The following is a 13,296-nucleotide window of genomic DNA, read 5'->3' as shown; positions in this document are numbered from 1 at the left end:
CCTTTTGTCTGAATTCAAAAACTTACAAAAACTGTACTTAGTTAGGAATTGCACGTCGACCCCATTATGTTCATCGGGGGATTCGAGAAGTCCGATACCAGCCGTGCACTTAACAACTGTATCCTGAGGTGGTATCAAGAACCTGTACTCAAGTAAAAGTACAAGTAGGGTAGAACGGGGCTAAAGGCGCCTTTGATTTTATTTTCCTCTAAACCACTAGATGGCACAAAAACTTGCCGCAGCACTTTCCTAAATATCCGCTTTCCAAAATGCACACCGAGACAAACAAACCGAACAGTTCGAGTGTGTTTTCATGTACCGTGCCACCCCTACAATCTACTCAAGTTAAAGTAAAAGTACCCACATTTAAATCTACTCTAAAAAGTACAAATTTTCCAAAAAACTACTCAAGTAAATGTAACAAAGTAAATTTACTTCGTTACTACCCACCTCTGACTGTATCCTGTCATTTTGGTCAACTGCTCGTCGCTGTACCAACAAGCCAGTGGCTATGAGGGGCGGTATTAATCTTGACCACATCCGCTCTCTGGACTATTCATCTGTTAAGACTGTTGGCCAATGTGCAAACAACTTCAGCTTCATCGCCAGCTACGTTTGCACTACTTGATGCCAGATCTCTTTAAAACAAAACTTTTATTTTGAATGACTTCTTCAACTCCAGGAACTTGGGCTTTTTATTCTTGACAAAAAGCACAAATGTCAGGGCATGTCAAAACTTCTCCAGGCCTCAAATCAGCCTCAGACTCCAGAGGGTTAAGCTCCCAATGTGGACAAGTGAAAGCCAGATGTTTGTATCTAATAATATTCCTACTATGCATGCTTATCAGCCACCAGCTCAGTCACCTTTCCCACAGTACATTTCCCAGCATTTCTCCTGATCCACACCTGCACATCATTACCTGCACTCTCTATAAAGACTCTCTTCTCCTGCACTCCCTTGTCTGGTCCTGTCGATGTGTATTAGTATGTCTAGTGTACGTCAACTTGTGTGATAATCTTCACGACCCTACCTGTTACTCTAGCTAGTGATGGGCGGATCGAGGCTTCGTGAAACACTGAAGTAGTTGAAGCAAATGTGTCGTAATGTGTCGAGGCTTTGAAACAATCTGACACCCGTCTCCATGGTGACCCCTAGTGGTCAGAACAGTGTAAATGCAACAAAACTCAGGCCAAACATGCATAAAAACACCTTTTACAAATGTATTGCAAAAGTTTTATTGAAAGTAAAATCAATAAAATGGAATTAACTAATCATCTAATAAGATTAAATATAGATTGTGTGTATAATATGTGTTCTTTTATCAGTGTTCAAGGCTTGTTTCTCTGTTCAGTGGCTCAAGATAAACAGGCAAATAAGAGATTAATAACTACCATCATTCATTTTAACTATTCTAATGTCTAATTAAAACATCTACAAATGTATAAAACTGATCAGAGATCAGGTAAAGCCCTATAGACACTTGTTCAATCGTCCTCTTTTCACTTTCACTTTATCATCGCCCTCTACCGGTGAACCAATTTCAATCTGTTGACGTGATGACGCAATGAAGCTTCGTTTACTGAAATCACATGACTTTGGCAGTTTGATACACACTCCGAATCACTGATTCGAAACAAAAGATTCATAAAGCTTAATGAAGCAGTGTTTTGAAATCGGCCATCACTACTTACCAGTGATCCTGATTTATCTCCTGTCTTCTGTTCCTTGTGTCGTTTCCCTGGATTCTCCACTCAGCCTGCATCACCGTCTTCACTGCAATACAGGGACTGTATTACCACCAGCTAAGTTCACCATCTGCCATTCAGTGACTGTTTCCTCTTACCTGTTCACTTTTAACCTGCTCTCTAATACCTCCAATAAAGCACTGTTTGTTTGCTGCTCACCTCATCTGTCCTCTTCTGTGTGCGTGACAATGCTGTGTTAAGGAATTATATGTATAATTTCATGTTGTCACAATACTGGAATTTCTAACTTTGACACTCTACCTACGATACTGATATTGATATTCAATACCACAGGGAAAAAACTGCTAGAGCAATCAGGCCTGTAATCATCAAAAGATAAATATAACAAGGCTCGGACATGACAATAAGGTTTATTTTCACATTAACAAAACCACCTTGAGGTAGTGCACTTGTTCAAAAGCTTGAGATTATTGCACCCAAGCATTCCAGAGTTTGGGAGCAAAACAAGAAAAAGCCCGGTCACCCATAGAACAGAAACGCGTTGAAGGGTTAGGAGCAGGAGCAGCTAAATCTCCAACCTCTGGAGAATCGCCTGTTTTAAACAAACACAGTGGAGAGTCTGCTAGAGAAAAGAGAACGCGACAGAGCTCGTAATAAAACAAGAATCAACATTAGCTCGGCTTTAGATGGTGAGAACTGATGGATTTGAAATGTAAAAGCGTTGTGGTGATTAAGGAGTTTTTATTACTCGACAGATGAGTGTAGCGATAAGTACAGTTATTTAATCAATTTATGGGTAAAATATGAATATAATTAATCATAAAGCTTTATGACTAATTATTATGCATATAACGACCCAAGGGGGAATTAAACATATATTGTGAATTAATTACAACGAATTATAATCAATTACATATATGATTAGTTCTGGTTTAATAATTGTTTAGAGAAACTGGAGAATCTGTGGTTTTGGATTCCTCCTCTGAAGACAGCTGAATACACGTTTGATGGTCTTGTTTTCTATGTATTTCAGCTTGTTTTTATGCCACTTCAGATGCTTGGGAACATGAGATAGTCTAAAACTCATTATACAGTAGAATATTCTGGAATCTGTGTGACTTCTGCAGCTGTGTGTACCATGAAAGAGTGCTTATTAATGCTTTTTTTAAACATAATTTTTAAATTGATTATTAATATATACACCCATGGCAGGACATATTGAGAAAGCAAGAGAGAATGAGAATAAATAAAGTTAAGCATTTGTGTGTTGTAAAGTCAAATGTGTAGCTGTGGGTGAAAGATTGGCTAGTTTAGTTTTCCTCACACGACAAAATTACAGATAACGTTTAAAAACAGTCTCAAAATGAGTTCTAAAACAGCTAAACTCGATTGAAACATTTGCAAAAATACCTAAAACTATTGTGCTTGGAGAAACGAATCCTCTTAAATGTGCTCTCTGATGGTTCTGGTCTGGGTTCAAACATGCCGACTCGTAAAGTGAAACATTCGTGAACTGAAAGTGAAAATATGCGCTCGGGGACAAATATGCTCAGTGACTGGAGAAAAATAAATAAATAAATAAAATAGCCACGAAACGTCTATCTAAACAATTACGTGCATCAGATTGTGTGGGTACAGAAAAGAGACAGTAGATTTGTACACAATTAGATCGTTCCCACCAAAACTACAGAATGCCCATCAGTGCAATTTCGTTTTTCTGTGCGTATCCTGAGATAAAATCCTGCAGACGCCTCTGCTTGTGTTTGATAGTCAGACACACTGCAGATGGCTAAAACACTTAATCACACAAATAATTACTGCTCAAGGAAAGGCAAACACTTGAGGTCTGTCAGTGACTTTGCATTTGCATAAAATCGCCTGTGTTTGTAGGCTGCAAGCACGCGCATCAGTGGCGCGCGGCGCGTAACCTGTTGCGTTCTGACACTTGTGAGTGAATCGAGACTGCCCTGAGCAGAAACATGTCCATATATGACTGATGATGTAGTGGATTCTCGCTGTCCAATCACGCGTCAGACTCCCCTCTCTCTGTTTACTGAATAATTCCGCTCACAGCAGCGCATCTTCATCAGCTCTCGAGATTTGGAGGATAGTGAGCAAATGTAAAATATCTAATATATCTCAGATATGATTTTCTCAGCAGTAGCCTAATGTATGCAATTCTTCCTTTAATTTATACCTAACGAATTAATGTGCAATCCAGTCATACAATTGGATTTTTTCTGTTTAACGCAGTAAAAAATAACTATTATTATTATATGTTATGGAATGAAAAGGCATATTTTGCTACTCTTACTGTTTTGGATACATAAATTGTCTATAGTGTGCTGATGCAGCTCCATTGATTATATCTTGAAGTGTAAAATACCGAGTCGCGGTCAGTTTCGACTCTCAGTTGGTGCGCACGCGCACACACACACACACACACACACACACACACACACACAAAATGTTTCGATGCAGAGCAAGGATCTCTCGCGCCAACAAGCTCTAAAAGAAGGTGTGGCAGTTAGAGTGACAGTTTGTTCTTCCAATGTCTTGTCTGATATCGTCAGTAATTTGCATATTTCCGTCCCGCCCCTCCTGCGGTTGAATCTGCATGTCACTCAAAAGGCTCCAGTATTCTGATCTGCATCGGAGCCTATGATAGTGTTGCGCAATATACTAATATTAAAAAAATAAAATAATAAATAATGAGTAAGTTATAGGCTATTGGTAAGACGAATATATTAATCTTAAAATAAAAAAATGACAAATATAAATGACAAAATATATGACTTAAATATAAAAATGACAAAATGATTTGCTAACTTCAGCATATAATTAAACATGGGTCTTATTTTTTTATGCAAAAAAGGCATAGAAAAAAAGCTCACTAGAAATAAAGCATACAGTGATTACAGTGTGTCCAGTCATCTCATCTAGTCAAGTCTTTCTCAGTTTGTCAGTAACATCCTTTGAATGAACGAATGTGAACTTCGAATGGGAAAAGTCCCTAAAAGTGTGCAGTGTGTGTGTGTGTGTGTGTGTGTGTGTGTGTGTGTGTGTGTTGGTTCCTGTGTCCTGTTCCACCCTCATTGACTCTCCTGTCCTTCAGTCACTCTAGTGCTGGTTTCATCTCACCAATGCCAATCCTCTGGTTCCTTGAGCCGCTGTCAAGTTTCCACCGTCAGCAGAGAGCCTGGAGTTGTCTCATCCCTGACCAGCCTGTTCTCCTGCCCTAATGTTTGGACTGTGTTCTCACCTGTCTTGTGTTTTGTCTTTTGTTAAATAATATCACCTGCGTCTATGTCCTTCTTTCTCAGAATCCTGACACTGACAGCTCTATGTATGGACAGGCAAATATGTTGGCTTGTAAATTATATACAGTGGGTACAGAAAGTATTCAGACCCCCTTAAATTTTTCACTCTTTGTTATATTGCAGCCATTTGCTAAAATCATTTGTTCATTTTTTTTCCTCATTAATGTACACACAGCACCCCTCAGAAAAACACAGAAAAACACAGAATTGTTGACATTTTTGCAGATTTATTAAAAAAGAAAAACTGAAATATCACATGGTCCTAAGTATTCAGACCCTTTGCTCAGTATTTAGCAGAAGCACCCTTTTGATCTAATACAGCCATGAGTCTTTTTGGGAAAGATGCAACAAGTTTTTCACACCTGGATTTGGGGATCCTCTGCCATTCCTCCTTGCAGATCCTCTCCAGTTCTGTCAGCTTGGATGGTAAACGTTGGTGGACAGCCATTTTTAGGTCTCTCCAGAGATGCTCAATTGGGTTTAAGTCAGGGCTCTGGCTGGGCCGTTCAAGAACAGTCACAGGGTTGTTGTGAAGCCACTGCAACCAGTCGTCCTGTCCCTGCAGCTGAAAAACACCCCCACAGCATGATGCTGCCACCACCATGCTTCACTGTTGTGACTGTATTGGACAGGTGATGAGCAGTGCCTGGTTTTCTCCACACATACCGCTTAGAATTAAGGCCAAAAAGTTCTATCTTGGTCTCATCAGACCAGAGAATCTTATTTCTCACCATCTTGGCAAACTCCATGCGGGCTTTCATGTGTCCTGCTCTGAGGAGAGGCTTCCGTCAGGCCACTCTGCCATAAAGCCCCGACTGGTGGAGGGCTGCAGTGATGGTTGACTTTCTACAACTTTCTCCCATCTCCCGACTGCATCTTTGGAGCTCAGCCACAATGATCTTTGGGTTCTTCTTTACCTCTCTCACCAAGGCTCTTCTCCCCTGATAGCTCAGTTTGGCCAGACGGCCAGCTCTAGGAAGGGTTCTGGTTGTCCCAAACATCTTCCATTTAAGGATTATGGAGGCCACTGTGCTCTTAGGAACCTTAAGTGCAGCAGAATTTTTTTGTAACCATGGCCAAATCTGTGCCTTGCCACAATTCTGTCTCTGAGCTCTTCAGGCAGTTCCTTTGACCTCATGATTCTCATTTTCCCTGACATGCACTGTGGGCTGTAAGGTCTTATATAGACAGGTGTGTGGCTTTCCTAATCAAGTTCAATCAGTATAATCAAACACAGCTGGACTCAAATGAAGGTGTAGAACCATCTCAAGGATGATCAGAAGAAATAGACAACACCTGAGTTAAATATATGAGTGTCACTGCAAAGGGTCTGAATACTTAGGACCATGTGATATTTCAGTTTTTCTTTTTTAATAAATCTGCAAAAATGTCAACAATTCTGTGTTTTTCTGTCAATATGGGGTGCTGTGTGTACATTAATGAGGGAAAAAAACTTAAATGATTTTAGCAAATGGCTGCAATATAACAAAGAGTAAAATATGTAAGGGGGTCTGAATACTTTCAGTACCCACTGTATGTGTACAGATGATGTTAAAATAACACTTTACTTCTCTTTCAGCGTAGCAGTGGTAGGAGAAACCATGTGCCTGAATGATGGGACCAAGTGATGTAGTGTAAATGGAGAAGAGGAGGGGTCCAAGAACTGAACCCTGAGGAACCCCTGTGGTCAGTTGATTACCTTTGGATACCTCCCCTCTCCAGGCAACCCTAAAAGACCTTCCAGTGAGATAGGAATCAAACCAGAAAAGTGGAGTACCTGTGATGCCCAGTGATGAGAGGGTGGACAGGAGGATCTGATGATTCACCGTGTCAAAGGCAGCAGATAGATCGAGCAGAATAAGAACTGATGATTTGGAATTAGCTTTTGCAATCCGCAGGGATTCAGTGACTGACAGCAGTGCAGTCTCGGTCGAGTGACCACTCTTGAAACCAGATTGATTGACGTCCAATTGGTTGCTCTGTGAGAGGAAAGATGACACCTGGTTGAAAACAACTCGTTCAAGTGTTTTTGCTATGAATGGTAGGAGAGAAACAGGTCTGTAGCTGTCTACAAGAGACGTGTTTAATGTGGGTTTCTTAAGCAGTGGGGTTACCCGAGCCTGCTTGAATGTGTTAGGGAAAGTGCCAGTGTGGAGAGATGTGTTGATGATGTGTGTCAGTGCTGGTTAAAGTGTAGGAACGATGGCTTGTAGAAGGTGTGAGGGGATGGGATCTAGAGGGCAGGTAGTAGGATGACTGGAGAGGAGAAGTTTGGATACTTCTGTCTCAGTGAGGGAGGAGAATGAAGAGAGGAGGTGTGTGGCTGTGTGTGTGGTTGGTCTGAGATCCTGTGTGTGTGGAGTGGAGAACTGACTGCTGATGGTAGATGTTTTGTCAGTGAAAAACTTAGCAAAATTATCAGCAGTTAGGGATGAGGTGGGTGGTGGTGGAGGGGGACAGAGGAGAGAGTTGAATGTTTTGAAAAGTGTGCGATGGGTTTGAAGCGCTGTTGATTTTGTTGTGGAAATAGGAAGATTTAGCAGCATGAATTTCAGCAGAAAAGGTTGAGAGCAGAGATTGAAAGCTACTTAGGTCAGATTGGTCTTTTGATTTGTGCCACTTCCTCTCTGCAGCCCTGAGTTTGGTCCGATGTTCATGAAAAACATCAGATAACCAGGCATTAGAGGGAGTGGCACGTGCAGGCCTGGACAGATACTGTCTAGAGATGAAGTTAAGGTGGAACATAAAGTGTCTGTTGCTGTATTCACATCCAGAGATGAGAATTGTGTGGGTGAGGGAAGGGAGGATGATACAGCAGAGAAAAGATGAGAAGAAGAAAGAGAGCGCAGGTTTCATCTGAAGGTAACTGGTAGAGGGGTTGGTGGTGAACAAATGGGGAGTTGTAGATTAAAAGTGATGAAGAAATGATCGGAAACCTGCAGAGGTTTTACCAGAATGTTGTCGGTGATGCAGTTGCGAGTGTAAATGAGGTCAAGTTGGTTGCCAGATTTGTGTGTACTCGTGGTGATGAGCCGACTGAGATCGAATGAGGCTAGAAGAGAGTGGAAGTCTGAAGCATAAGGCTTCTCTAGATGAATGTTGAAATCGCCAAAAACTACAAGTGGGCTGCCATCTTCTGGGAATGAGGACAACAGCATGTCCAGTTCCTCTACAAAGGTACCCAGTTGGCCTGGGGGGCGATAAATTACTACGATATGAATTTTGACAGGAATTGAGATTGTAATAGCATGAAACTCAAATGAATTGTAATTGCAAAGAGAGGAATGGGTCGAGTATTTCCAATTGTCAGAAATGAGGAGACCTGTGCCCCCACCCCTCCCAGACTGGCGAGGGGTATGAGAGAAAGTGAAGTTGTTAGAGAGAGCAGCAGGGGTTGCTGAGTCCTCTGGATGAATCCAGGTCTCAGTCAAGATATTGAGAGAAGAATTAGTAGCAAAGGCTGGAAAGAAGTCAGCTTTGTTAACTGCTGACTGACAATTCCATAGACCCACAGAGACAGAGAGTATTAGTGTTAGTGTTAGAAGAGGAGTAAATAGGACGCAGGTTAAAAACATTGCACTGCCTTTTACATGGGTTAGTGGAGCGTTGCCGAGAGACAGCAGGAATGTGTTGAAAGCACATGCCGAGGATAAGGAAAAGTGTGAAAGAAAGGAAGAAAGTTAAGTGCCTACCTGTGTTGCCGCTCGGTGGAGTCGCGCAGGTGGAGTCGCAGGTCTTAACCCGAGTCGGTCTTCACGCGAGGAGGCTGAACGCTTCCACGACAGCGTGCACACACACTATTAACACGTGATTGAAAGGCCCGCCTTGCAAATTAGCACTGCAAAATCCTAAACCCGTGAATGGCTGAAAAGCGAAACTATACTTTGCTCAAGTGCGGACAATTACACCAATCAAATCTGTAAATGTGAGTACAATAAAAATACAATTATAGTCAAATATAGAAAATAGGGCAAGTGCAGATTGAAAAAAAGAATCCTTCTTAGCAGCAATTAAAAAACGAAGCAAATGACCCAGAACAGATATTAAGCAAAACTCTTATGCGCTCTTGCCGTCATCAATGTCAGCCCGCTAGTCCTGCTCACTTCTGAATTACACACGTTTAAGTATGTTTTCCCTCGCCAGGCCCGCCTTGCAAATTAGCACTGCTAAAGCCTAAACCTGTGAATGGCTGAAAAGCAAAACTAAACTTTGCTCAAGTGCGGACAATTACACCAATCAAATCTGTAAACGCGCCTGTTATTCTAAACAAGTACAATAAAAATACAATTATAGTCAAATGTAGAAAAGAGGGCAAGTGCAGATCGAAAAAAGAATCCTTCTTAGCAGCAAATAATAAACGAAGCAAAACTCTTACGCGCTCTTGCCGTCACTGGTGCCTTCATTGGTGCCGTCACCAATGTCAGCCCGCTAGTCTTTTTACTTGGTGCAGGGTCTGAAATATTTATTATTCATCTCACATTGTCACTTTAAATTTGAGTTTCCTTATCAAAATGTAATTTTTCTACCATTTTTTTTTATTGTGTTGTTTCAAGCGTTTTACATAGGCTACTTAGGCTATTTTTCAGTGGCATTTTATTCCCTTCCCTTACTTGAAGGTCAAAATGACAGTTTCAGTGCAGCTTCAAAGGGCTTTAAATGATACCAGACGAGGAATAAGAGTCTTATCTAGCAAAACGATCTGCCATTTTCTTAAAAAAATACAACTGTATATGCTTTATAAACGCAAATGATCGCCTTGAACGTGCTTCCGCATTCAGCATTCTTCAAAACGCTTACACTGAATGTCCTACACCTTCCCTATAAGAGGGTATGCATCGACGTCACTTTCCCGCCGGAACGCGCTCCCTCAGCTCGACTGAGTGGCAAAAGAACCTGCTGCATGACTGGATTGAATAGGGGAAGCTGCGAAAACGAGAGTAAAACAAACGATTACACTGAAGTTTGGACTCGAAAGTGTTTCTTAAAACTTGTCAAATAAACCTATTCCATGGATATTGACATGCAGCCAGGAGTCATGTTTCATGACATTTATATGTGCCTGATTTCGACGCCGAGAAAATACATAACGCAAATCTGCTTTATTTAACTACAATATAGGTAGGTTTAAATCCGTGTAATCACTTAAAGTGCGAAAGTTTGGGAACCACTTGCAGAACCTGCGAAAATGTGAATAGTTTTAACAAAATAAGAGAGATCATACAAAATGCATGTTATTTTTTATTTAGTACTGTCCTGAGTAAGATATTTTACATAAAAGATGTTTACATATAATCCACAAGACAAAAAAGTAGCTGAATTTATTAAAATATCTCCGTTCAAAAGTTTGGGAACCCTTGGATCTCAATACTGTGTGTGGTTACCTGATGATCTTCGACTGTTTGTTTGTTTTGTGATGGTTGTTCATGAGTCTCTTGTTTGTCCTGAGCAGTTAAACTGAGCTCTGTTCTTCAGAAAAATCCTCCAGGTCCTGCAGATTCTTCAGTTTTCCAGCATCTTCTATGTATTTGAACCCTTTCCAGCAGTAACTGAATGATTTTGAGATCCGTCTTTTCACACTGAGGACAACTGAGGGACTCAAACTCAACTATTAAAAAAGGTTCAAACATTCACTGATGCTCCAGAAGGAAACATGATGCATTAAGAGTCGAGGGGTGAAAACTTTTAGAATTTGAAGATCAAGGTAAATTGTATTTAATCTGTCTTCCGGGAAACATGCAAGTATCTTCTGTTGCTATATATATATATATATTTCAACAAAATAAGAAAACTTTTGAACAGGATGAAGAAGTTCAAATTTTTCACCCTCTGACTCTTAATGCATCGTGTTTCCTTCTGAAGCATCAGCGTTTGAACCTTTTTTAATAGTTGAGTTTGAGTCCCTCAATTGTCCTCAGTGTGAAAAGATGAATCTCAAAATCATTCAGTCACTGCTGGAAAGGGTTCAAATATGCAAAAGATGCTGGAAAACGTCTCGGGTTACGAGTGTAACCCTTGTTCCCTGAGTAAGGGAACGAGACGCTACGTCGGATGACGTGATGGGAACCCTCTGTATTTTGTGTACGTGAATCACCTCTGTATCCAACCAATGAAAAGACGTGACGTCAGAGGCGGGTGACGTCATGAATCAGGAAGCTATAAAGCACACCTGAACACAAAGCACGCCAGCTTCTGTAAAATGTCTGAAGCAAGCGCACCAGGTATGCAGGAGATACGGCCACGTGACGTAGCGTCTCGTTCCCTTACTCAGGGAACAAGGGTTACACTCGTAACCCGAGACGTTCCCTTTCGTGGGAACTATCGACGCTACGTCGGATGACGTGATGGGAACGCAATTCCAACTACGCCGTCTCTCCGAGTGCCTGGCTGCTATCTTGTAGCACCCTGGCCCCCGGAGGGATGTTAAGGTGAAGATTGTAAAATCTGATAAAGGTGTGCTGGGATGACCATCCAGCCGCACCACAAATGTCGTCCAGGAGCATTGAGACTGGGGGGAACGCATACAGACGCAGCCTCGGCCACGTCTGTAGCATGGCATCCAGCCCTAGAGGTGCTGGGTGCTGAAGTGAGTACCACAGAGGGCACTGAGCTGACTCCTCTGTGGCAAATAGATCGACTTGAGCTCGACCGAAAGTTTTCCATATCAACTCCATCACCTCGGTGTGGAGTTTCCATTCCCCCGGTCTCGCGCCCTGCCTCGACAGGGCGTCCGCTCCCACATTCAACCGCCCGGGGATGTAAGCTGCTCTCAGAGAGAGGAGCTTTCCCTGGGACCAGAGGAGGATGCGACTGGCCAGCTTGGATAATAGGCGAGACCGCAAACCCCCCTGATGGTTGATGTACGAGACCACCGCAGTGTTGTCCGTACGGACCAGCACATGATGGTCTCTCAGGGCGGGGAGGAAGTGTTTTAGTGCAAGGAACACCGCCATCATCTCCAGCCGATTTATGTGCCAGGAGCGCTGATGGTCCTCCCACAGACCCCGAGCTGAGCGGCCACTCATGACCGCTCCCCAGCCCGTGAGGGAAGCATCTGTCGTAAGCATTACACGACGACCAGAAGTCCCCAGCACGGGTCCCTGGGTTAGGAACCAAGGCTTTCTCCACATGACCAGAGCACGAAGGCATCGCCGCGTGACTTTGATCAGGCGAAAAGGATTTCCCCTCGGGGAAAACCCCTTGGTCCTGAGCCACCACTGTAAGGGTCTCATGTGCAGAAGGCCAAAAGTGATAACGTTGGACGCAGCTGCCATCAGACCCAACAGTCTCTGAAACTGTTTTACAGTGAGTGACTGGCCTAACTTCACCCCTTTCACGGCCCCGAGAATGGAACTCACACGAGCAGGGGACAACTGCGCCTGCATCGTGGTGGAATCCCAGATTACACCTAAGTAGTTTGCAACCTGACTCGGGACCAGCACACTCTTTTTGGCGTTGAGCCTCAGCCCAAGCCTCTTCATGTGCGACAGAACAACATCTCAATGTTGAACTGCCAATCGTTCTGTTTGAGCTAGTATCAACCAATCGTTGATATAGTTCAGTACGCGGATGCCCTGGAGTCTCAGCAGAGCCAGCGCTGCATCCATGCACTTTGTGAACGTGCGGGGTGAGAGGAATAGGCCGAATGGAAGAACCCTGTATTGGTAAGTTTCGCCCCCGAAAGCAAACCTGAGGTACTTCCTGTGTGAAGGATGGATGGATACATGAAAGTATGCGTCTTTCAGATCTATCGCTACAAACCAGTCCTCGGACCTGATCTGAGGGTTGATCTGTCTGAGTGTAAGCATTTTGAACTTCAATTTCCTTACAGATTGATTTAGCACACGTAAATCTATGATCGGACGCAATCCTTCTTCGGAACAATGAAGTAGCGGCTGTAAAAGCCCGACATTTTGCTGGGAGGGGGAAACCCTTTCTATAGCCCCTTTTTGCAAAAGCGTCGTTACTTCTTGCTCCATCACCAGAGACTGCTCTGGGGTTACCACTGTGGGAAGCACCCCGTTGAACTTGGGCAGTCGTGAACCGAACTGAATTCTGTAGCCCTGTTCTACCATGAGCAGCACCCACTTCGAAACATTCGGGAGACTTTTCCACTCTTCCAAATATTCTACTAAGGGAACCAGTCTCTCGAGACTGGTCTCTGGTGTTTTTTGAGCACTTGGCTCATCCATCTGACGCGGCGCACCGGCAGACAGACGAATCACGTGCTGGCCGACCCTCCTCGGAGGATCGGTGGAAACCGCTGCGCCCT

At 43.0% G+C, this 13,296-nt stretch overlaps 1 protein-coding gene across 1 annotated transcript in view; it reads right to left on the bottom strand.

Annotated features, from left to right (window-relative positions):
- Positions 1–13,296, bottom strand: part of LOC137015101 (zinc finger protein 271-like) — a 448,677-nt gene that overhangs the window by 221,294 nt on the left and 214,087 nt on the right. The gene's annotated exons all lie outside the window — the stretch shown is intronic.

Source organism: Chanodichthys erythropterus, chromosome 3 (genome assembly GCF_024489055.1).
Source record: "Chanodichthys erythropterus isolate Z2021 chromosome 3, ASM2448905v1, whole genome shotgun sequence".
In the NCBI taxonomy this organism is placed as follows: Eukaryota; Metazoa; Chordata; class Actinopteri; order Cypriniformes; family Xenocyprididae; genus Chanodichthys; species Chanodichthys erythropterus.
Note: the sequence above shows the minus strand (reverse complement) of the source record. Positions and strands in the feature narration are given on the sequence as shown.